At 40.4% G+C, this 26,381-nt stretch overlaps 1 protein-coding gene across 35 annotated transcripts in view; it reads right to left on the reverse strand.

Annotated features, from left to right (window-relative positions):
• Nucleotides 1-26,381, reverse strand: part of ENOX1 (ecto-NOX disulfide-thiol exchanger 1) — a 542,128-nt gene that overhangs the window by 325,328 nt on the left and 190,419 nt on the right. For 30 of the 35 annotated variants that reach the window (XR_003092514.1, XR_003092515.1, XR_003092516.1 and 27 more), the window contains one exon: nucleotides 22,293-22,366. The exons of the other annotated variants lie outside the window; for them this stretch is intronic. The gene's annotated coding sequence lies outside the window, so the exon portion shown is untranslated. The remainder of the gene's footprint in view (nucleotides 1-22,292; nucleotides 22,367-26,381) is intronic. 35 annotated transcript variants of the gene reach the window in all.

Here is a 26,381-nt window from a genome sequence, read left to right on the forward strand (position 1 = left end):
CTGCTGCTGCTGTGGAGGGAAGCACCAGCCCCCAACTGCAGCCCAGGGACTGCTTCGCTATATGGCAGCTCGCCCTCCCCTCCCCAATGGAGAGGCAGGTAAGTCAGGTGTGTGCACAACACAGGGGGTTTAATCAGCCCTAAATTGAAGCGGTGTTTTTTAAAACCCACCACTTCAATTTATGGTCCCCGCTTTGTCTACACATGCCCATAGAAACAAAAGACTACATACCTCATTTCAAATCTACACAATCCCCCCCCCTAAGATCCACCACAAAGAGCCCAATCCATCACAGCAGTGCATGAGGACAGATCTGTGATAACAACAGCGAGTGAATTTATGTTTAAGGTGCAGGTTTTAACGTAAAAATTGTTTAAATCTAAAATGTAGCTTTACACTGACAGTACACCTGTTCTCTGCAGGTCTACTACAATGACAAGCTTTACTACTGAGTGATGGTGTGATCAGTTCTCTTGCATGCAACATCATCCATATCCTGATGTCAATTATGCCATTCTATATTTACAGAAGAAGTCAACATGGGAATAAATGTTTATTTTGAATGTTGGATGAGACCCATTTGGCACGTCTGAATTGTTAAAGGATCCCGCTGGGGAACAGGGCAGTGTAGCATCATATACCTGCTCCACACATGCCACACAGTTGGCATTAAGTCATCATTCTTGGAAGCCTCAGCAAAAAAAGCCCCAGGACTAAAAATGTGTTGATATCTCAGCTATTCCCTAGAAGCAGTTCCCTCAAGACACATTTGAAGTGCAAACGAGGCAGTGGTGGATGTAGCCTGCTCCCTTCCTCCCAAGTTACTTTTTCTGTGGCTCAGCAAAAGGCTTCCAAGTGTATATATAATTACAATGTCCTACACCGATTTCACAAACAAACTTTTATATTCCCTTATTAACTGTGATGTCTGAACTACTACTCTTCCATCAGAATTATTCACCCAACATTACAGTCAGCTGAGTATCCAAGAAGGTTTAATAGTTTTTCAACAAAATGTGTTTATGCACATTTTGTTAATCTGCTGGCATACAAAAAACAACTGATTGTTCAAAGTCACTGGTTTGAAGGTGGTTTCAATGAGCTGTTCAGGTAATTCTATATTTTTTTCAGCAGAAAAACAGAACAATCCAATGTGCCTTCCCTTGCAGCCACATTTGGTGCCACAAAATTTAATGGCTATGATATCAGACAGCTTCCACAAGATTGGGCTATAATGCAAGGATAGTTTAAGGACAAATTATTAATGAGAAAATTGCAGATAATTCTGATTTAAGCTCTTTGGGGTGTGGGGACCATCTTTTTGTTCTAGATTTATGATGAAAATGGAATATGGTCCATGACTAGAGCTATCACAGTGCAAACAGAACAAAACACAACTTCCCTGTTTTTAAAAACAATACTGCTGTAGTGGGATTTCTAAATGCAATAGTGATCAATACAGAAAATGAATGCAGCACGTTGCTGAGCCCTGGTGACAAACCTACTCTCCACAACAACCAACAACATTTATTGTAGCAGGCAGGTGCAACAAGCAGAATAGAAAACCACAGTGGCCTGTACAAGACATTATAAAATACATACATATGCCGTTATTGCTCTCTCTTTCATATATATATACAGATGGAATTTACACAGATTATTACACAGATGCATTATTATCTGTGCATTTACACAGATTATCAAGACAAGTGCATTAGTCTAAAACGTCTGAAGCCATTCCATAGCTGAGTGTGTACAAAACCAATTTCCTACTACCCAGACCTAACTGGAATGCTGGCTCACCTTCAGGGGAGAAGAAAATTGATGCAATTACAGCAACTTTACTCTGATAGCAGTGGGATGAGCAACTGATTGGTATTACCATTGATTGGTTTTCTTTGTTTGTTTTTTTTAATTATCCTCCTTTAGGTGCTTGATTATGATTTAATGTCAAAGTACTCAGAAATTAATGTGATGATCATGTCCTGCAGTCACTCATATCACTATGAACATTCAGAATGGGTTTTAGGAGGAGAAAGAAAACAAGAAAAAGAGAAAAAACAAAGTGTTTGTATATGAGAAACAGGTAAAGGCCTGAACCTGAATTCTGTTAAACATTCTCAGTTCCCTCTGGAGATGACGGCTCTATCCCACAGAATCAAACCCTAAATAAAAAGAGAATGAAAATATTTCTATTGACAGCTATCTATGAGGAACTATGAGGGACCCCACACCCCCAAGTGATATATACTGTATTCTAAAGAGTACGTTTGTCACAAACTAATGCAAATGCATATTGGCTTCCATTTTTTTTTAAGTATGATTAAAATACCATAGTAGCACAGTGAATTTTAATCCCAAAAATAGCCAATAATCCCCTGAAAACTGGGGTTTATAATAAAAAATATTCTCTGACCCTCAGACAAATCAAACTGCAGTTTATACTATCACTTCTCTTTTATGGAGCTTGACAAATTGGAATACAATTGTTAATTAAAGGCACTGAACACCACATGATTATGAATAAAATATTCCAGTTGACTGGAGCCTAATTCCAATAGCAGTTGTGGGGAATTAACTAGCGTTATTAAAGACACTGAAGGCTATGCACTTTTGTATCATGATATAATAAAAATTTCTGACGCAGACACTCAGAAATGTTCTTAATTTTTATTTAGCGGTATATTGAATGATGGCCCAAAAGGGACATCTTGGGGGAGGGAATTTTTTAAAAGCCAACTATCTCACTGTGATAATCAGGAGAATAGCTGAAAAGTAAACATAATATTGGCTAGGGACAGAAGTTACACATAAACCGGTTTAACTCATCAGAAACTGTTTAAACCTATAAGAGAACAGATGTTCAGTGCACACAAACAGTTTTAAAATAGCTGAAAATGTAGTAAATAGCTGGTTGAATGTAGTATCAGACTTAACTGATTTGGGTCAAACCAGTTTATGAAACTTCTGTCCCAGACCCCTTCCTGGTTCAAATTAAATCAGAGTTCCCCAGCATCCCACCATGTTCTGCAGCCCTGGGCTGTGCTATCTGCTCCAGAGAGCAGGCCAGGACCCACCCCTCTGCTCCCTAGCTCGAGCAGTGAGGGCTGACTGATGCCGGAGGGGGAGTGGAACCCAGTTGGGGATGCAGCCCAGTCTGTGGTGGGGGAGAGGTGTGTCCCCCAGGCAAACCATAGCTAGAGTCTGGGGCCAGGAGGGGGGTTAAACACCCTTTTCCCTGATCAAACTTATTACTGGCAACAACTGTGGACTACAAATCCAAGAGGCACCTGGAAGCAGGAAGAGGAAGTTATGAGCAACCCTGCAGAATCCTGCAGCTATGATTGTGGACTGCAAATCCTAGAGACCTCGGAGGCAGCGGGAAGAGGAAGCAGATACACAACTCATACTGGATAAATGCCAGAGAGCTTTGTTCTAGCACCCTCTGGCTTCTGGCCTGAGCCACTACAGGCATGTGGCTGCATTTTCTGAATCAAAGGTAAATGTCTGTTCACTTCTGTTTCAATTTCATCTGTGCCCTTAAACTAACCTGCACAGACTGAATCAATTCAGCCTCGGGCTTTTTGACTGTCTGTACTTATCCAATGACACACTTTCTTACTAAAAACTATGGGAATCCATCCTTAAAGTTCTTTCTTCTCACTAACATTGCATAGGGGTTGCTTCCTCTCACTGGAGTTGCACCAGGGTTGTATAGGCGTACCACTGACATTCCTTTTCCCAAAAAAACTGAGGGAAAGGTCAGAGACATTCCCAGTGATATTAGTGGTTAGCAGGTAAGCAGCTCATTTATATGGAGTTCTTCATTCCCTTGAATAGGACACCTGCAGAGAACAGCTGTACTGCCCCCTCCTCCTCACCTTACATATCAAGCCAACATCCTCTGAATATACAGGCTCAGTGCATAGGCTTCATTTCATGTAGCCATTTATGTTCCTCACACTTCTATATTCACGGTGATTCAGCTCTATACTAGATGCTGTAGAACTGTACACAAGGCATTACTACAATAAGACAGACTACCCCAATAAGAGTGGGATACTGCAGAGACAGCTTAAAACATAATAAAATTACAGACTTTCAAAAAAACCATCAGGCAGTGGATATAATACTTTAAAGGACAAACACTGCAATATCACTGTGGAAGGGCAGCAAAAGAGAGCCTTTACAGAGCAATTCAGAAATTATTGTTGTTATAGCTTTAATAGGAAGGAATTTAGCATGATGGGTGTCCAAGGATGTAAAATTGTCAAGAAATTTCTTTTCTACAATCTTCTTTTAACTATTATTTGCTTTTGTGAGCTCCAAGTCTACAGTACACACAAAACAAAGGACAGTCATGCAGAAATACAGAGAGTTTGCAGAAACCAAAATCTGTCCTCAAGTTTGACACACAATTCTTTTAAGCTATGTTGCTCATAAATATATTCTACAATCATTGTGAATATTTTAATAAATTGGACATCGACTTTAAAATGTAAAAAAGACGCATAGCCTACTGGTCCAAGGACAAGACTAAACCACAACTCTCCATGCTAAGCCTAGTTCCTTCTATGACATCTATAGCCCTGGGCATATCACTTAAAATTCATAGCTCCTCCATTTCTTTAATGGAAAAAAATTTGGATAATAATACTTGCTCATACTGCAGGGCTCTTGTAAGGACTAGCTAATGTTTGCAAAACACTTTAGATATAAACAGTGCAATGTAAATGGGTATTATCTTCATCATGATCACTATTGTGCCTGAAATGTATATGCTACATATTACCAAGCAGCAAAACTGACTCTACTAACTAAATATTTGCAAATAGAACAGATAAAAATAAGCTGCTTAAATACAGTCCAATCTTAAAGAACTTTATATTCAATAAAGCTAATGGTTTTAGTTTAGGCTCAAGATATAATCCAATAGAGTAAGGCTAAGCTCATCAGTGGACAGAAGTATTTTAATTTTCAGCTAAATACTTTGTGACCTAGAGACAACTGCAAATGATCCACACAGCATTTCCCTTTGCAGTACATGTTACATATGATATTGTCCCAAAGAATGTCAAAGCAATAGGGACAACACAGTACAGTGAAGTGAAACATACACAAAAATATGACAGATTTTGAGATAAACAGAAATACGGGAAACTCCCCCTAAAAAAAATTTTCAAAAAATCAAAAACACAGAGTCCTATGTAAAATTTCCACATAGTCACTACTGTTCATAGAAGTCCGTTATGACAATATTGAGGTAATATTTTACTAGTGCTGGAAGGAGCTCAACAGTAGATTTTCAGATGCTCAGCAGCTCAGAAACCAGGTATTTCAGGAGAAGTCAGTTCTCATTAGGTACCTAATGTCATGACCCAAAGGCACGGTTTTGTGTGTGCTTCGGCACCAGAATTATCCCTGCCAGGTTGCAACTTCATTGCACGGGAGAGTTTCCTATTGCAGAGGAGAACCCCAGTGCAGGGACGAGTTTCCCGCCTCTTTGCAGCTTCTTTTGCAGGTTGCATTGCTCAAGTTGCAAGAGAAATGCACGGTGCAAAAGAGTTCCCGCCACCCGTATGCAAATTCGTTCCCCGCTATTGGCTAGTTTTAAATTATTCCCACGTGGCGGCTAACGATTGGCCTGTTAGCCGTATAAGAGGCTTGAGCAGTTTCCGCCCAAGCCGAAGAGGACTCCACATCCATCTCGTGGAGACTCTGGATACACGGCAGGGTAATAGAGACCTGTGTGTCAGGTCGCCAAGCTTCAGAGGAGCTTGGCGACCTGATCCATCGCCCACCTCTTCCCGTCTTCGAGCGGAAAGAATTTATAAGACGTATTTACGAGTCTGATTTTGGTGGCGCGCTCACCCAGAGCATCCAGAGCTCTGTTCCGTGGAGCCTAGCAAACTCCACGCGACCGTTCGTGTTGTCTGTGTCTGTAACCGCAACTCAAGCAAGTTTTCCAGCCTACACCACGACCATCACTGGTGTAAGTAAACAATCTTTAAAATCTACCGTTAAGCGTCTGTGCCTAATTCCAGCTCGTCGCCCTCCCTCTCTGATCCAGCGTGCCCGGGCTGCTGGCCACAGCCCGCGTGCAGCACGGAAAAGGGCCTGGGTCGCTCCCGGCCTGCACACCTAAATGAAGGTTGAATTTTCCAAAGGGCATAACAAAGACCAGGTCAAAGTGATCATATGTTTAGGGTCTCAAAAGAACTCAAAATGCTAGATGCTAAAGGTCCCAGACACTTATTTAGTATGCCAAGACAGAAACAGAGGACTTCTGAAATCTTATCGTTATGGACAGTGAGTCCTTTTGAAAATAAGACCATAGATGACACAGTGGTTAGGTAATGGGGACTTAGTTCCATATTCTAGGGGGCAATGGAGGTTCTGCCATTCATTTAAATTTAGATCAAATCTCAGGAAAATCTTCCTAATGTTAAAAACAGTGCAATGATGCAGCAAGGTGCTTAGAAAAATTCTATAATGTCTTTTGTTGGAGGTTTTCAAGAACAGGTCAGATAGGCATCTTTCTCAAATGGTTTGGGAACATTAAGTCTGAATATGTACGTGATCCTTGAGGTACCTTCCAACCATAGGGAGATTACATAATGAACATTTCAAAACTGGCAAATATTTTTCTTCCAAAAAAAGAAAAAAAAGAAACCCTTAGTTTTCATGGTCTGCAACTAGCTGTGACATAAAAATTCAACTGCAACTCCATTTGATACCATATATAATTTATTAGATATATATTCTGAATTATTTATCATTCCTTGTACAGTAGACAGAGTACTAGAGATACTAGAGACAGGAACATAACTGAACAATGGGTTTCTTGAGACAAGAACATAACTGAACAATGGGTTTCTTAGAAGGACATGATAGAAGAGGGCACCTAAGCTTGACACACATGATGGAAGCAGTGTAGAAAAAGGCTAGAAGATACAAGTGGGAGAAAAACAAAGATAAAACAAGTCAGCAGAGCAACACACAGCAATACTCTAGTTGAAAATGCAGGCAGATTTATGTGAATAGGCAAGAAAAACTCTAGGTACTGATAAATCTTGATTTATTTATTTTTTGCATAAGAAACCTTAATTACTAAAATTAATTGGCTCTGTTTTATAAATACAATAACTGTTCAGTTTGTCCCAGAGCTAAATCACTATGTGGTTCATCCATGCAATGCGACATTGGCAAGTGTTAATGAGTAGCCTGGAAAACAATGATGTGAGCACAGAAGCACAGATTCAGAGTGATTCATACATTCAATAGCTAGCCATTCTGTACATGAGCGACTGCCCAGCCCACACTTTTAACTTGTATTTTGCATTAAAAAGAAAATAAAAATGTTGTTAGCATTATATGTGGAATTTACTTTGTTGAACTTCACAGAGTTTTTTAATCCCAAAATAAATAAAAACACACAGCCCTGAAGAATTCTCAGCACTATGTGTAAATGTTTATTATACAGAGTCAAGCTGTCTCTGCCTCAGCTCATTTTTCATCATAATTTTTACAGCCTGTGTGAAATGTTTCCTCTGTTTGCATCAAATCTGGGATACTATTTTCTAACTTCTTAAAAGTAAATGTAAAAACTCCTCATTTTCCTCACTCAGCCAGGCTAGAAAAGTATATTAAAAAAATATAAAAATATATGAGTAAATACAAATTCTAGAAAAGCCAATTTTTTTCCTGCTCACAATAAATAAACCAGCAATAACAAAAATGAATAACAGCCCACTAATCAATGTGTTTCCAAGAACTGATCACATGGCATGCTTTGTCATCCCTACCCACCCCCAATCAGACTCCTTGATCTTGGGTTTTTGGGCTCACTCTTTTCTCAACAGACTTGTCCTTCTCAATGCAAGTCTGATGCCAAGGTTTCTTTACAAGACAGGGTCCTCCAGATCATGAGGGTTTTTTACAACACCTCTATTTGACAACCACTGAAATTAGAGAATGAATTGACCTCCTGCTCGTCTCCAGTGTCAGTGTATTCTCTAGAGATTGTTCCCCATTGCTTTGTCCAGACTAGATTTAAAGAATTTTACAGATGGGAATTTTACCTTTTCTTGGATGATTATTCTACAGGCTAACAGATCTCACCATTGAGAAATTCTTATGCTTCTCAGTCTATTTATTCTCCTTTGATTAATTGTATCCTTGTTACATACTGCAATACCTCAGTGTTCAACCTATTCAAGCCCTCTCCCTGTTACTCGATCTTTCTCAAATACACACATCACTGTGAGACCTGAGCTTTCTCTGGTTTAAAAGAAGAAATGACAGTTTCAAAAGACATTACCATTTCTTACTGCAGAAATAGTTGTGATATCACATTCAGCAGAATTATGACCTCTAAAAAGAAAAAAAGATAGGAAGGTCTGCTTTATATAAATATGCCTAAGATCAGCAGTTTGGGTATGAGAATTTGCAGTCTATGCTGTATAGTATGAAATACATTCCAAGAGCTACAAAAATGTATTCTAAGTTACAGAAAAATAAGAATTAAAAGATAACATTTTAAAATACATGATGTATATTTTTCTTTGGTCTAAATAGAACCCAGATCAATTTATGTTAACACAGATCCACTGTAGAAAAATGAATCATGTTTTAATCGCCATAATATCGCATCATTTACTAAAACTGCAAATGATTGGTAAATCAGGTTTTGTGTACCTCCTGAACAAGCCAATTAGTACTCAGAGTAACTCTTGCAATCACTCTCTAGCCAATTGCTTCCCATAATTTTTTCATAAAAATTGTCTGCACTCATATTTCTTAATGAAGCAGGTAACTAGTTTTGCATCTCAATAATTCAGTTCCCTCAGCTAGAAAAGTTTACAGCACTTGCACTCATCCAGGCTCCTGCTGATTTACTTCCATGCAAATCAAAATATAAATTTTACTAAATTGTCTCTAATGTCAGGAGAATAGGTACTTAATATGCATGTAGCATTTAGACATTAGTGGAAAGTATATCACTACTTAGAAGATAGTGTCAAGAAACCTCTAGCTTTTAACTGAACACTGTTGTAACAGCCCAATCATGTGAATATGCTTTTTAAGTAGAATAGATGTTTTCCCATTTTGCTCTCAGCTAAGTAACTATGGGCCAAACCCTCCACTTCTCACAGGAAATAAACTGAATAAGTAAGTATTCACATAACTGTTTCAACTTGTATATACATCTGTTTTGACTAAGTTCAGAATCCTTTTGTGTTGACTTTATCCCAAAGCTGTAACAAACAAATGTACTGACTAGATGTTTGTCAAAACAGTGACTTCTAAATTAAATTTTGCTGAAATTTCACCAAAAGCAGCTTTGCAAATTTAAACATATTCATTTCAGAAACCTGATATTCTCATGCAGTTAGGAGAAAAAAATGTTCCACGTGTCCAATTTAAAACATCTCAAGCTGTAAACATTGAATACTCAAAGGTGTAAGTCATTAAAGTTCATGAGACATTTATAGGCTGAAATATATTGGTATAAAACCTTTGTTAAATTCTGAATAACAAATAAGACTACGGAAATCATCTGACCACAGACAATTCACAGACAGGAAATGGGACTGAACTGATGAATGCACTGTTCATTGTAAATTCACTGTATTCTACTGCTTGCTCAGGCAAATTCCCCATTTCCTGCAGTCCATGCAACAGCTGGGAAACTGCTCCCTTGCTTTCAGAGAGGCTAGCTATAGTGAAAAAAAAGATTGCAGGAATTTGTCTCAAAGCAAGGAAAATAAGTTAGTGCCATGCTCTTCAGAGAATCCTGATTTCATGTTAATAAACCACAATAAATCACATTTTCTTTGCATGGTGGACCTTTAATTTGTGATGTGCCCCATTTAATATTGTTATTAAAATAGGCTCCACGGCTTTTAATTGGTTTTCTTATCAGAAACAGAAAAACAGTTTATTATAACTAGGAGAGGAAAAACTTGTTTTGCTTAATTTCAAATCCATTCAAACATCATGGCTTTGAGAGTAAGACACAAATATTTGGATTCTTTTAGCTGGGGCAAGAATGTGGAAGAAAGACTGACATGCAAGGAAGAGAAGAAAAATAAATGAGACTAGAGGAAAAGTTTGGTGAAAATAAAAAGAAAGAAATGTCACAAAAATATAACCCTGCCTATATACCCTATATAGCAGGGGCGGGCAATTATTTCGGGTGGAGGGCCGCTTATCCAGTTTCGGCAGGCTGTCGAGGGCCACATGGGTAGCCCTGCCCCTTGACAGGGGCCCCGCCCCCTGGTCACCATCTTGGGACCAATGTCCCAGGACTAGCACTGGTAGGGCCCAAAGTGGGGCACAGGCTGGCAGGGGTCTGTGGAGCCGGGCTGGGCTGCACCAGCAGGGAGAGTGGGGAGCTGGCCCAGCTCCACAGAGCCCCTGCTGGCCAGGACCCCTGTACTCCTGCCACCTGCTTTGGGCCCTGCCGGCACTGGCCCCAGGATACCGGTGCGGGACCCGTGCTTCCGCTGGTTCCCGCACCTGTTCACTCCCAGTGCCCCCAGCCCCGCGGTACAGGACAGGGTCAGCACACAGCCCCGACCCCCTGTTTGCCAGCAGGGAACCTGCTTTGGGCCCTGCCGGCACTGGCCCCAGGATACCGGTGCGGGACCCGTGCTTCCGCTGGTTCCCGCACCTGTTCACTCCCAGTGCCCCCAGCCCCGCGGTACAGGACAGGGTCAGCACACAGCCCCGACCCCCTGTTTGCCAGCAGGGAAGAAGCTGGTGCTGAGTATGAGGAAAAGTGGCCCCTCACCCATCCCATGGCCGGTGCTTCCTGCTGCAGGCGCTTGCAGCCCATGCGGGACTGTTTGGACAAGGTACAGGCAGCCCCACATGAGCTGCGAGTGCCTGCAGCATGGGGTGCCAGCCACAGGGCAGGGGAGCGGCCACTACCACCCCCACCCCATGCTAGCTTTTCCCTGGGACACTTTTCCCCAGGCTCCTTCCCTGCTCGGGGTCCTCCCTTGCCCTTCCCCACCTCCCCCCTTACCTGAGTTTCCTGTGCAAGGGCAACCACGTGGTCCCAGGCCAGAAGCCCCTGCTGGGTGGGCCCTGCTGTTGTGGAAGCCTGCCCGGCTTCCCCTGAGTCCTTCCTACTGCCCTTGGTTCCTGTCATTTTTGACAGGAACCAAGGGCAGATAAATATTAATTTTCTAAATTTTTTAGGGGCCCTGTGGGCCAGATAGAATGGCTTCGTGGGATGGATCCAGCCTATGGGCCATATTTTGCCCACCCCTGCTATATAGGGTACCAGATTGTCCATGGTAGACAAAAATGAGTGGCACAATGTCTTAGCAACTTGAGGATAACGAATCATGGTGAGGTACAGTGAGCAAGCCCGTTCATCACAACCACAAACGGCTTCAGATCACGTTACCTATTTGGTAGCATTAATAGATAAACAGAGAAGAGCTAGAGAAGTAGTCCAGCTGTTTTGGAAGAAGCAAGAACAAAAGAGCTGTGGTTGTCAGACCGATAAAGCCAACAAAACAGAGCACACCTTTCACAGATCACCAGTGCAGGTAACTCACTGATTATATTGGGACAAGGCTCCAATCTTACCATCAGGCAAAAAATATCCTTTGTGGGATTATTGAGAGTTGTGATTTTGCTAGACTTAATTTTTGTTCTTGCCCCTACTACAAGCAACCCATGTCATCTACCAGAATAATTTCCATAAATTCTGGCATGGCAGGTCTGCACACAGAGGTCTCCAGGATAGGCAGTCTCAGTACAGTTGCACTTCATTCCTTTGGGGATGCAGCTCCCTTCCCAGCTCCATTAGCCAGCACTTGAGAGAGATGCTAAACCACTGCCACTTTTGGTAGGGAACTAGGGAGCAGAGCGGGCAATTCTACTGAGTTTATAAGCCAGTTCCGCACCATAGGGCAGGCTCCTTACACCATCTTCTTGGTAAAGCAAGGCAGAATCTGGCCCTCAATGAACAGCCAGCTTCTCCAGCAGCAAATATACAAGGGCAAATACAACCCTTGTTAAGCAAGTTATTATACTAGAATAAAACTGATAGAATTAAGCTTTTCCTAGGTATTTAATAATCCTGCTAAGATATTGCATTATTTTAGATGATTTGAAATTCATACTAAAAAAAAAAATCCATTCATTATGAGCAACCTTTGAGGTCTATAGAAAAAAGTGAAATATTACATGTTCTTTTGGAGGCATGATGGCAGACTAAAAGGAGAAGCACCACCCACTTTGAAAAAATCAAATTTTAGTTTTTTCAGTATCAGAATTTTGTATTTTTTTGTTCTCTCTAGAAAATGAACCCACACTAGTAACATTGACAGCTTTATCCAAATGGTTGCATTGGTTTGTCTATGTCTAAAGCATTTAATTATTCTGAAAGCTAAGGGTGCAGAAGAATTTGCAAATCCCAGAATTCTGATGGGCAAAGAACTTCCATGTTAAAAAAAGGACTTGAATGAGACCCTTGTTCCAGCTCTGTCCCCCATACACCAGAAAGAGGAACTGAAGCATCACAGAGTGGCTCTGTAACACCAAATCCAGCCAGGGGGCAATTTCCCCAAAGCAAAGACTAAGAAAAACAGCACAAACTATCTTCTGAGGACTACTGGCTCCAGTCTATGAAGGATGTCAGGATAAGGCCAAAGCCCTTGGCACTATATAGATTCTTATCAGGATATTGCTCTCACCCATTTATGTGCAGACATGATGCTGTTATTTAGGTGACTCTCCAAGGCCTAAGTTATACCAAGGGGTAACATTCTGGGTTGCTCCTGGTGCAACCCAGAATTGGGACAATATACCACTACCTTCCTCAGCTGCAAGTTATATACTGTGCCTCCCCCAGCAGTCTCTCACTCCATATTTTCCTGATAATTTATAGCCAGTACACCAAACTACAACTGCTACTGGAACCATGTTGCCAATATCATTTAGCATTACCTTTCTTGCGCCTTCGCAGCCACTGACATCAACCAAAACATTCCAAAGCACATAATTAAATTAAGTTCATACAGGATTGCTCAGGAGCATGGCAAAGGCATGGCAACATCCACTCATCAAAATGTATACATGTGTCTGTACTGACCAATTCATTACATATACATAGTTGCTTTCACTAGTATACACAGACCTGAAACTAAATGAAATTGCCTAAGACAACTCCAGGAGAATTAAATTTAATTTTTCAGTGACATATAAAACTGCCAGAGATTTCAAAACAAATAATCCCACTTGGTGATGTTTGACCTCTATGTTTGGAATGATACATTGCAAATAATTTATCAGACTTGATCCTGCATTCGGTTTTGAGTTTTTGAGACTTGGGGCAAAAACAAATGCTGCTATGCCTTAGCTCTAAAAAATTGAAAATGTCAGCTTTGGGTGTGAAGTCCAAGACTGTTGCCAAACCTATCAAAACTGGAGGGCAGGGAGCAAATTTAGAAAGAGTGCCTTGAAGTGAAAGGCCTGTATACCTAGCATTGAAAAGCGGCACTAGAAAAGATGCAATATTTCCACTTAAAGCAGAAGGTCCCACCATTCAATACAAATAATATATCTGTGAAATTCATGATAACAGATATAAGTTATCAACTGAAATTGCCTGACTCCTGGGGAATGGACAGTGTGGATGGATCAGAGAGTAGTAATAGCTTACATAGCTTGTTTCTTATGGGACAAATTTCCAGCTTCTAGTTGACAAATACCTACACAGCGAAAAATACCATGACCACAAACAGGCAGTCTCAATAGAAACGCTAAGAACTGAATAGGCATAGAGGTTAAATTAGGCTCTAATTTGAAGGTGATGGTTAAAAAAAGGTCTTGAATGAGACCCTTGTTCCAGCTCTGTCCCCCATATACCAGAAAGAGGAACTGAAGCATCACAGAGGGGCTCTGTAACACCAAATCCAGCCAGGGGGCAATTTCCGCAAAGCAGAGACTAAGAAAAACAGGCACAGACTGTCTTCTGAGGACACTTGGCTCCAGCCTATAAAGGATGCCAGGATGAGGCTAAAGCCCTTAGCACTATATAGATTCTTATCAGGATATTCCTCTCCCTCATTCAACTGCAGACATGATGCTGCTATTTAGGTGGCCCTCCAAGGCCTAAGTTACACCAAGGGGTAACATTCTGGGTTCCTTATTAATGTTCCCTCCTTTATCACATTCCTGGACTTTTCAAAAAGCTAGCTTGTACAGCTCAGTGTGTGAACAACATAGAAGCAAAATACACAAACTTTTCTGGTCCCAATCCTATGCCATGTAGGAAGGAAAAAAATATTTTCTACCTGGCCATATTTATGTTTTTTAATAAAATAAGCTTTTTCCTTAAATGGAAACTACTAGGGATACATCCTACCACTAAGACAAAAATGATGAACATTTGAGCCTTTAGCAGCATTTAAGCATTCAAAACCTACTCTACACATATTGAAAACCAGTTTTAAAAGTCCCATGGACTTCAATGTGAATAGGTGTCACCCCTAGGTAAAGGTCCGTAGACTATGAAAAAGCAAGAAATACACCCTAGAAGAGAGCACATGGCAAACCTTTAATTAGTGCAATGACTTGGAAATAATATTCGGAGCTAAACCAAAAAGCCATTAAAGAAGAACAAGTGTCTAGTTCCCATGTCAACCAGGTTAAATTATCTTTTTGAAACCTACCACCCTTTTAGACTGTTATCAGTTACTCTGCCTTGGCCCTGTCTTAAGAATTCTTTACCACATCCTTTTTTTCCATTTCCCCTCTCATACTTTTTCAACTGCTCCCAGAAGGAAAAAAGTTCCTAAATTTTCACACTTTTCTTTATTTACCCAAATTGTAAGACTGTGAATATATTAGTTGGCTATGCTACTGACCACAAGACCATGCAAAATAAGATGAATGCACAATACTGACAGACATCAAAGAAGCAAAGTTTAACAAAATGATAATAATTTCAACCACCCAATTATACACACATCAAACAGCTCAATGGGAAAATTTAAAGGAATTTTTCAATAAGTCATTGCTTCTTGGAATAGCTAGTTCTAGAGCACACAAAAGGAAAAGGCCATTCCTGACTCAGTCTTAAATAACTTCCACAACCTAATTCAAGAAGCAGCAGCATCTCTGCCAGTAAGTGGGCAAGTCTACATGTGCATTTACATTGCATTAAATTTACTGCACAGTAAGTGGAATAGGCCGGCATCTACATGTACAGGCGACCTGAGTCTAGATTTAGTCCCCTGTGGTCACCAGGGGGAGCTCCAGCCCCCAGCCACATTGCTGCCAGCACTTGGCAGCCATGCTGAGGCCAGAGGCAGCTGCACATGGCAGCCATTTTAAAGGCCTATCCCCACCCACACAGCCCTGCTCAGCCCCTCCCCTTCACGGGAGTCACATGCCCAGCACAGGGCCAGCATATGGCAGCTCACTCCCTCCCCTCCCTGCCTCCCCGTGCCACCCCTGCCCCTGGCAACCAGCATCCCACACTGCTGTTGCCCATGGTGCTGGCCCTGCAGGCCCCCCCTCCTCCTCCCCCGCACCCAGGCCCCAGGGTAGCTGTGCACCTGCTAACCCCACCCAGGGCACCAGCTGTGGGAAGCTCTGGCTGACCCCCTTCTCCTGTGCTCCCCGCTCCAGCCCACCCGCCCCACTGCACACACAACCCTGACCCCCTGCCCATCCCTAGCACCACTCCAGTACATATGAGAAACAGTACAAATTTTATTAATAGAACAAACCCCCCTCCCTCCCCTTCAACAAAGCCCCCTCCCCCTTCACATACAGTGCCCTTTCACCAACAATAAAAAGCCCATTCCCCAAACTGCAAAGACACTTCAGGTGTCTGACACTCCCCAAATCCACCTGCGAGGGGCTCAAGGCCGAGGCTGCCCAGGGCAGAGGGTCTGGCCACAGGAAATGCTGCTGTGGGTCTAGGGGTTGTGGTGGAGCCTGGAGATGCCTGCAGCTAGCAGGTGCTGCACTAGCATATTGCTGCTGATTTGCCACACAACAGTTTCTCACACCCGTAAAATCCACGGCAAATAATCCACACGCATGAATTAGTAGATTATGAAGGCAGGCAAGTTTCTCTAAGTAGACGTGGTATCTTTTACTAGATCAACTGAGTAGATTATGGAGGGAAACACTGTTGAATATTACTACTTCACAACAACACTGCATGCTACTGACAGTCTAGCTTAACTTTTTAACCACTACTTAACTTTTCCTGTAATCAACTAATTCCTAACATTTTTGCAGTAGAGCAAGTCACCAAAATAGCACATTGATGTTCTACATACAACAGTCAGGCTGGAAAACTGATCTCAGGGAGGTGATTAAGCTGTCATTAAGTTGGTGTTTGTACTTACACAGGCTGGGCAGTTTTAGGAATCCCTAAATCTGTCTGTGCTCAACATACATAACCTTGACATGATATTTCTCTTTTGGCATTCAACGCGCTTCCCTAACAATGCCAGCATGGCAACCTGTTTCGAGTCCCCAAAGCCGCTAAGAAATTTATCAGCATGCAGTCTCCTGCGCTATACCTGAATTTCCTTTCCATTTACAGTGACTTGCCAGACTGCATCATTTGATCTGAAGGGATGCTAGGGGATCGGGGAAGTTTGCCTGACTCATTTTCCTTTCAGAGGCACTAATACAGTGCCAACAATTCACTCCCTAGCAATGGCCATGGTCAGTATCTAGAAAGTTTTCCTGCAATAGTGAATTCATAAATGCAGGTGCACCTATGCATCTACTCAAAGAACCTTGCCTGCCTTCATAATCTACTAATATACTTAAAACGACTTGGAAAAATGAGTCTCAGGTTGTGCTAGTGATTTTTGTCCTCCCTTTCATTTAATATATAAAATAGTTTGATACGAAACTAATAACTCTCACCTTATTAATGGGTCCTCAACCTTTTCTTTTCTTTTTTTTCTTTTAAATGGTTAATTACTGTCTCATCCTTCTGGAATTCTTCCATATTGCTGAGTCTTATTCCCTGGACATAGAACAATGGATAAAGTGGCGTCTATCAGATATAATTTTCCATGCTGATTGTAGCTTCCAAGATTAACTACTACAAAGAAAATCAAAAGTTCGGGGGGGAGGCTCTTACACTAGGAAAATAGGATTGGATGCTCCAAAGTTACCTCTCTGCTACTCTTAAAACAATAATGGAGCTGTCCTTTTTCTTAAATGACTATCCTGTGCTACTGCTCTTTCAGTGACATCTTCTGTCATTTCTGTCTATAAATCTCACCCTCAGAAATAATCTTTCTATTGAGTTTTTTCTCACTTTCCACTCTTCTTTACTTTTCTGTGAGGCCAGAGGAGGGGACAGAAGATGGTTATTATAGTTATTGCAACGAGAAAGTGATTGCCTCCCTACTCACATTGAGCAAATCTGAGGCCAGTCTCTGTAGACAATACAGGGCTAAAATTAGATCTCATCCAGGAAAATTAAGCATTGCCATCATGATCTTCCTTTCCTGAGAAAGGGATTTTGAAAGTAGCACTTCACACAATGGTTTTTGGTGGTTCAAAGAATAAGAATTGACAAGAAACTACAGTATTTTAGAATTAAAGTCCATGATGTATAAGGATGTGAAGGGATGTTACGAATGAGAAAAAGAGCAATTCAGAAAAGAAGCTTCCTCCAACAGAACAATATATTTCTTAACTGCTGACATCCATTGACCTCCTCCTTTTCAGACTATAAATCTTGCCAACTAACCTGACCTGCAAAGACCCTTGATGGAAATACAGTAATTTCAATCAGTCGCAATCCATTCTTTAATGATACGGCACACAGAATGAGCTTAGTTGGGTTTGGCTGTACATGTAATTAGTAGATCAGGAGCAAAAATGAATTTCTATTTGAACTTTGACCGATTCATAGAGATGAATACTTCTTTAATCCAAATTAAAATGTCCCCTTTCCTAGGTGATGATATATTGCTTGTTGCTCGTGCCCAAGTACTAACAATGACACACAATTAGAGGTAACAGGGAACCCAAAAAACTGAGATTCTCCCCCCCCCCTCCCCCCCCAACTGCTATTGGGATAAAACCAAGACCTTTGTTTATTTCAGAAGAAGTCTTGAAAGAAAGACTACCCATACTGGAATTTAGGGCATACAACTATGATGCCAGAGACTCAGATTCAAGTCTCTACTCTGCCCTTAAACAGTAGTCTATAAAGGCAGTGTGAGGTAGATGTTGTTGTTCTCATTTACTCACACTCTGGTTTTGACCAGAAATTATATCCAGGATCTGCAATTAAATTTTCATTAAAACTGTCTCAGTACCATGACAAAAATACATTTTGAAAAACTGGCATGTTCCATTGGCAGGGAGGAAAGGAATTAATTTTAAAAAAATTATTGACCAGATCTACAAAAGTCAAGCGTCAGAACAATGAGTTTGGGAGCTATATTTGCTTCATTTCACATGATTTTCAAATTTATTTTTTAATTTGAAGAAGAGACGGAATTGTCATGGTAAGGATTAACAAACTCTATCATTTCCATGCTATACATCTGCATAGGTGCTCTTAACTGGTATGAATGAGAGAGCAGAGACGTTTGGACAGAAATGATTCCGAAGGCAGAATGTGTTTTTTTTAAGAAAACAGAGTTATCTTAATGCACAGAACCAGATGAATGCAAAATGGGTTTGAGGGGGAGCTAGATACAGAAAGTGCCATTATTCTGGCTCCCTAGGAATAGAGTGAAAAGCAGTATCTTCCTGGTACTTTTTGGGCAGCAGTTGACAGGTAGGATTTCCTGTAAAAAGGAATGACAACACTGACCTTTAGAAAATTATCACCAGATAGCAGAGAAAAGCTTTTTAGTCCTCATGGGACTAAAGGAATCACTTACAGACAAGATACCAAAAGAAAACAAAAAACCCTCCTGCATTTTTGAGTGTGCTAGTGGAGCTACACTGTGAGGCTGCCAGCTTCAAATGAAACTCCACAAAATCAGGAAAATAGTCTCATTAAATTTATAGGCTATGCAACCACTACACCTTCCAGAAGAATGCTATTTCTAAAGCATATTTATGTAATGGGGCCTCCACTAATCCATGCTAATATCTCTCTCTCTCTCTCTCTCTCTCTCTCTCTCTCTCTCTCTGCCCCCTCCCTCCCCGCCCTTGGAGGTGACTGACAGATAAGAAAACAAATCAGAAGGGAGAAGTGCCTCTCACCACAATGGGGTCTCAGCTGCTTATGCATACAGGACCCAAGGGAAAGACATGCCTAGAATTAACAAGCTAACAGAACCCATTAATATCATACAGCTACATTGCAAATAATTGACTGTTAAGCTACTGCAGAAGTTATAGTTCTTACCAGTATGGCAAGCCCATTTTACAAACAGGTTAACAATTCCTTTATCTGCAGTCGAGTTCCAGCAGTCCTCCGAGCTCTTTGGCAGGCAAGGCTCAACTGCCCGCTATACAATTATAACCTCAAGCAGTTTAGGCATACAGGACCTTCATTATCAGGGTGCTGACCACTAGTAAAAATCCTCCTATTTCTCCATTTTCACTATTTCTTCTGAAAAAGAACAGCTCTTCTGAGAAGTTATATCCCAGAATCTGCTCCTTAATGAAACAGGGTATAGATGAGTCCATATTTCCACTAGCGGCCGTGACCCTTTGTGAAAGGAGTTTCCTCCTGATTCGTAAATCTGCCTCTCTCCACATGTGGCTGAGAGGACACCTCATCAGTATGGATTACCGAAGCTATAGGCAAGAAATAAACTTGCAGCCAGATAAATTTTTAAAAAATAAAACAGCAAATTCCCCTGGGATGTGACAATTCCTTAATCCCAGTCTCAGATCAAAATATAACCCTGAAATGGAGAAAAGCAAACTGCACAACTGAGATGCTGAGAGGACAGACATGTCATAAGAGAAAATGAGTCTTAGCAACGATGCTTGATCCATTCTAATTCAGAAGAGAGTTTTACTTTGTAGCTCATTTTTATGACAGTAACTGTGCTAAAATTGTACATTTCAAGGTTGCCTCTATATTTCAATTTAGAAATCCCTAAACTTAAGGGTTTTCTAATTCCAGTATAAAATCTTGGTCAATACGACCACAGACCAAGAGCAGTTTTCTCCCTCACTGTAATCAATAGTGAAAAAGTTTGATCCTGGCACTGATCATCACAAGAATGTTAAAAAGAATTAAAAAAACCAAGCCAGGAGTTTGTGGTCTCCAAAGTCTTTTTAAAACCTAAACAATTCAAAACAATTAATTCAAATATTTCTTTGTAAAAAGCTCTGTTCCACTAAATGGGGTGGTGCCTAAAGGTGGATATTAGAGATGTCAAGTTAGAAAAGCTTTTTTTTTTTTGTTCCTGAACATCAATGTTTTTCAAATTAGATTTGTTAGCACACAGCTGTACTGCTCTAAAGAGGAATTCTATCCAGTCTGGCTCAACTGAAAGGCCAGTGGCCTGTATGAGGAGAACTGATAGCAGTAGGATTATAGGAAAGAAGCATTCTCCAAGGCCCATCTACACATTACAGGCAGTGCGCAATTAACCAGATAATTGTGCAATTACATGGAGACCAGCTACACATGCAAAGTAGCTATCGCACAATAAAAAACTCCAACCAGCTATAAAGTTAGACCTTGAAAATGTGTACTAACTTTATAGCAGGTTGCTATAGAGCTTAATTTGTACATGTAGCAGGGTCTCCCCTGCAGCTAGGAGCTCCTCAGTTGACAGGGATCCCAACAGCACCCTTTTCAGCATGAAACCCCAGGGCCTTGGGGATCACAGCTGTCACAATCCCCAAGGCTCGGGGTGCAGGATACCCCTGAGGTCAGAGAACTGCCACAGAGGCAACCCTCTCTCCCAGCGTTTCAGTCCCCCCACCCCAGAGGTATATTGGGTGCCCCTATGGCTGAGAGCCCCTCAACTTGGGGGAGTGGGACTCTCAGCTGCAGAAGCTTGCTATTTGCTAGTGAAGGTAATTAGGCGCAATAGGATTTAATGCGCAATCCCACAATCGCACCTCCTACCATGTACATGTGGCATGGCAAGAGGCGCGATTGTGTGAACTGCACATTAGATCCCATTGCACATTTACCTGCATGTGCGGAGTGCCCCAGGTAAGAGAGCAGAAGATTGATATTTTTTTTAAATTGGCGAAGTCCTGATATAACTGAACAATTTCTGATTAGAACGTTATAAAAATCTTTGATTGATTTGACAATATCCCAGCCAAGGTAGGTTAAAGGGGCAGCAGAGGAAAGCTTGGAATATTTTGCTTCATAAATTATCTCTTCAGCTGTTAAAAAGGAGAACAGCTTCCCTGTCTGTCCAGGTGGTAACCCTTCTCTCTGCATACGGTATCCTAAAATATCATTTTGTATAAAGAAAGATTAGTTTTTAAAAAGTCTAACTTTAATTTATATACAGAGGCTGGACTGACAAAGCCATTAAGACAGCTAACTCCCACTGATTATGATGAGAGTTAGGCAGTTAAATATCTTTGTGGATCTGGGCCAAAGTGCTTTTCACTTTCAAAAAAAAAATCAATCTACCCTTAAACTTTGTAGTGCTCAACCTTTCTTTTTTTTTTAACAAACGAGACACATTTTAAAATCATAAATGGACCAAGGGCTGCACACAGAAGCATTGCCAAAGCTCCGCATACATAGCTCTTAGCTCACCAGTTGCCAGCACAGGGTCTGATCCAGAGCCCGGAGGCTGAATTCTGTCACCGTTACACTCTTTTTCCCCCTGCTATTGAATTCACTCAGTGGAGACTGAATTCAGCATCAGGAGAAAAAACTAAGCAGTGTGGCAGCCTCCCCCTGGGTCCAGAAATTCCAGTGAAATTGATGGGTCTCTGACCACAGCCTTCACGAACATGAGGTGAACTGAGAGCTCACTGCACATATTGATCTTCAGCAGGGGTCTGGCTGACTTGCTGATGACCTCAGACAGGGATGCGGTGCTAGTTGAAGGGCCATTCTAAAGGGCTTTGTAGGCAGCATCTAGCTCACAGGCCACAGGTTTAGTACCACTGCTTTAACTAGTACCTTTGTGACTTTTTCTTCCAGAAAGTATGCAAGTTAAATATGGAACACCAGAGCCTTAGCTGTAGCCAGCATGGATCCGTTGTCTCCAGCAGGCTATGCCACCTCACATCAGCTGAGGGTCTGGTCCAAGACCTTGCAACCATCGAATATTTTGACGTTTCAGTTTGTGCACCAATGCTAACATAAATGTAAAGATACCAACATTTCTTTTTCTTCTCAGAAGCACTTTTCTCTTCGAATCACAACAGTCTGAATCACCGGAGAAATGGAAGATTTCTAAATCAGCACAGGAAAAAGACAGATAAGAACAAATGGAGACATTCAGGGATACCAGCAATGTATCTAAAGAAAGCATTTAGCTCCTAGTAGTGGTGAAGGACAGTAATCTTAAAAGCCTATACAATAGTGATGTCACCCATTCTCTTCTTGGCAAATTTTAAAACTTCCCAAATTAAAGGTTTGAAAAATGTTTCTCTGAAGATGGTGATAAGTGACTCCATCCAATACTCATGAACTAGTTTGTAACATTAATTCATTAATGTTCACTAGAAGCCTCAGTTGGTAGCTATTACTCATCTTCATTTTACAGATAGGAAAATTGTGGCACAGGGATAGACTTGCAAAAGGCTACACATCAAAACAATACATTGAAAAGTGCAATAAAATGCCAGAAAAATCTAAGTCCTTGTATTTTCTGTGCTATTGAGAATTATTATAAAAGTTTCAAATGACATAAACTACCAATCAATATCTTAAATGGTACTGGCAATTACTCAGTAATGTTAACTATTTACTATTTAAACAATATAAATGCCTTATTTCAAATGTTCTATTTTTACATGTCAACTTAATACAATCCTTTACTTGGTGTTATTTCACCAGCTTATATTTTTACATCTTAAATTAAATCCAGGTCAAGTCAAAAATAAAATAGCTCTGAACTCTTGTGTTACAGTTTGATCAAGATTTCACATGAGAAAGTGAACTTATATGGCTATGGCAGCACAACAGAACACAATAACGTGTCCTGGGCTTTGAAAGATTAATCATTACTGTATTAAGGCACAGTTTTCTCTATAAGCTTATCTGAAAAATCATTTTTTTAAATGATTTGGCTTTATGAGCCCTTCTCATGCAAACAGATTGATGAATGCACTGAAAGAGCTTGCAGCTATAAAGATTATTCATGAGAGAATAGGATCAACAAGTGACATGCCTTTCATATAGTGAAGCAGATCAGCTGTGCTGGCACAACACAGCTGATCTACTTCATTTGGTGAAGTTTGTTTATACCCTGAGACATAGGGCCCATGTGTTTGTGTGTATTTATATAAAAATCATTTCAACCTCTAAGTTCAGCACTTCTCACTATATGTATAATTTACCTGAATTCCTAAACTATTACTATCCAAGTAACATAGTCAAACAAACCAAGAAGAACAAGATCTACACTGACAGTTCAAATCTAGAGCCTCTCATTAAAGGATCATATTCCAGTAGCATTATTCACAACGATTAGCCTTTGTCTCCATGAAAAGTCTTGTTCATCCCAATGGGACAAGTTGTAAAACAAGGCACTACCTAATATGACCAAGGGTATCAGAATCTGGCTCCAAGTTAGAATATTCAGCACATTAAGTGAAAATCATAATATCTGGGATCAAGTTATGATTAATGCGTTAGACGCCAGTGTTGATGGCCCACAGGCCAAAATGCACTAGTTTCTGCCAGAAGACTTCAGGGCTGCCCGAGCCCATTTAAAAGATGCCAGAGAGAAACAGGCATAGCAACCACCTTCTCACTTATAGGGGAGACAAAACAATCTCTCTAGGTCATCTATGAATGACAAAGAACAATCTAATTTTACCTCAGGACAAAAAAGGACTCCAGCCTTCAAGGAAGCATTCTCCTCATTACATATTATATATAAAAAAAGAGTTATTTAACTGGAGAATTTATATTTTGGGCTTTTATTCTTCACTGTTTTCAAATACTAGCAAATGTTTGTTAATGATATTTAGACATCATAATATAGACCACACTCGCTTTAGACACCGCAACCTCAGCAATTATTTGTATTTCCTTTAGCAACACCCCAACAGAAACCTGTTTATATTGTAAGAGAGAAATTTCAGACAACTTTATTTTTTAAATTAAAAGCATGTGTTTATGAATTTCACTCTTTACAGCACTGCTATATTTGAACACTATCTTCACACGGAACAGTATTTCTTCAAATCCTCAACACACACAGACAGAAAGCAGCTGACATTTGTTCATACTTAAAGATGGAGCAATAAAACTGAGTCATATGGGTTGCTATCTTCACAGAATTACATGGCATATTTCTCCCCTTTGAGGTGAATGACCTTTGTTAAACACCAAATCATCTATATTCAGTCAAAATCTGTTTTCTAAAATTAAATTTAATCACATTTGTTCTACACACGTAACAAGGTCTGAGGACTGCATGTTATGTACACTATAATATGTACAAACAAAGACTGCATCAAATATCATAAACAACATTTCTATTTTACCTAAACTTCCTGATGTAACAATTACAGTATATTGTTCTGTGATTCATTAGCATTCCCTTTCCTTTTTATAGTTATAGTACATAATATTTGCAGAGAAATACCCAGATAGGTAGCAGACAAATGTTATTGGAATACATAATGAATATCAAATAATTTGAGCTAAACATAAAATACACATCAGATCAGAACCTTAGTCCTGAAAAAACTTACAAATGAATACCTCTATACATAGTATTAGAATGGTGTTGCAATCAAGATGGTTCAGGAATTGTGTGAGAGACAAGGATTTTTTTGGATGATATCTTTCTGTGGACCAAGGCATAGTTGGGATAAAGTTAGACAAGCTTCTGAATGCACTTGAAAGCTTGTCTAACTTCATCCCAGTTGTGCAGCTGGCCCAATAAAAGATATATTTTAGATCACTTAGTCCCAATACGTTCAATGGGAATAAATCTAATTATTCAAGTATGTGAATATTTGGAACACTAAAACTAACACATATATTTTTGTTGTTCTCAGTTAAACTAAAATTGGATCTATGGTTACCTCACCTTAAATTGTGACAAGGTAGAGCCATTTAAACACTGACTTAAATATTGTGAACTAGATTATAGAAGACACTATGTAAATAATGAAAAATAAAATCCCATTTACAATGTTATCATGACTTAAAGAAATTAAATGGAAAAATGTCGATTGACCACCCTGATGATAAACCCACTAAAATCAATGGGGGAGGGGTTGCCTTCTGCATGTTTGTATCCAGCCATATGATGAGACTATGGTATCACAGTATGATCATGCCGGGTGTAGTATGCATTACACAACTCACAGCTTCTAGCTATGTTGAAAGAAGCCCCAACCTGTAGTCCACCCATCACAGTTCAAAATATCCCGGAAAACTATTGCTACAACCATATCATTGTGTTCAAGAATTCTCTCCCCTCCTGGTTTTATAGGCTCCCACCTATCTCTTCCCTCTCCTTATACTCATTCCCTCTGCTTACTCAAGTCTGATTTCCTCTTAATTTCTCACCTCCCTACCCTCCCCTTCTTCATTTTTGTTGCCACTGAAATAGTTACAAATATCAGTTATAGCATAAACAAATCCCTTAAACAGATTTTGTATGCCCCAATTTTGACATTAACATTCACTTGGGATGTAGAATTAGGTATAATTCAGCTTTAAAATTGTTTCCATCCAATGGGTCAGATCTTCTGCTGAGACACAACTGTACAGGCCTATTGATACTGTTAGATGAAAGAAAACTTACACCCACTCAAGCCTCAGATATTTCAAATTAGGTTCATATCAGACAGGGCCACGAAAACTTAATTTTACATATCAGATACTCCATGCCGTACCTTTAAATGATTTGGTGATCTATAATCCAGTTCCTACCTGACTGGTGAGCATATTATGAATAATACCCTCAGAGCAAACATCAACTTCATGGCAATAAAACTGAAAATACTGAAAACAATGTAATCTGAAGTCCAAATATTCACTGAAAGCTGATTCTGAACAATACAAAACAGAATCACAACCCTCCATAGCCATGCCCAAATAAGACACGCATCTTGATTTTGGAAGACAGCATGTACAAGAAAAGTCATGGCCTAGAACTGGGATTTTTTCATAAAGACACTGTGCTACAACATGGCTGCCAGCTTCCATCTCTCTGCCATGTAGCTGGAGCAGGCATAGTCCAATGTAATGGGTACCACCTCAGTAATACATATATCCCACA

The sequence above is a fragment of the Alligator sinensis genome, unplaced genomic scaffold (assembly GCF_000455745.1).
Source record: "Alligator sinensis unplaced genomic scaffold, ASM45574v1 scaffold59_1, whole genome shotgun sequence".
Taxonomy (NCBI): Eukaryota; Metazoa; Chordata; order Crocodylia; family Alligatoridae; genus Alligator; species Alligator sinensis.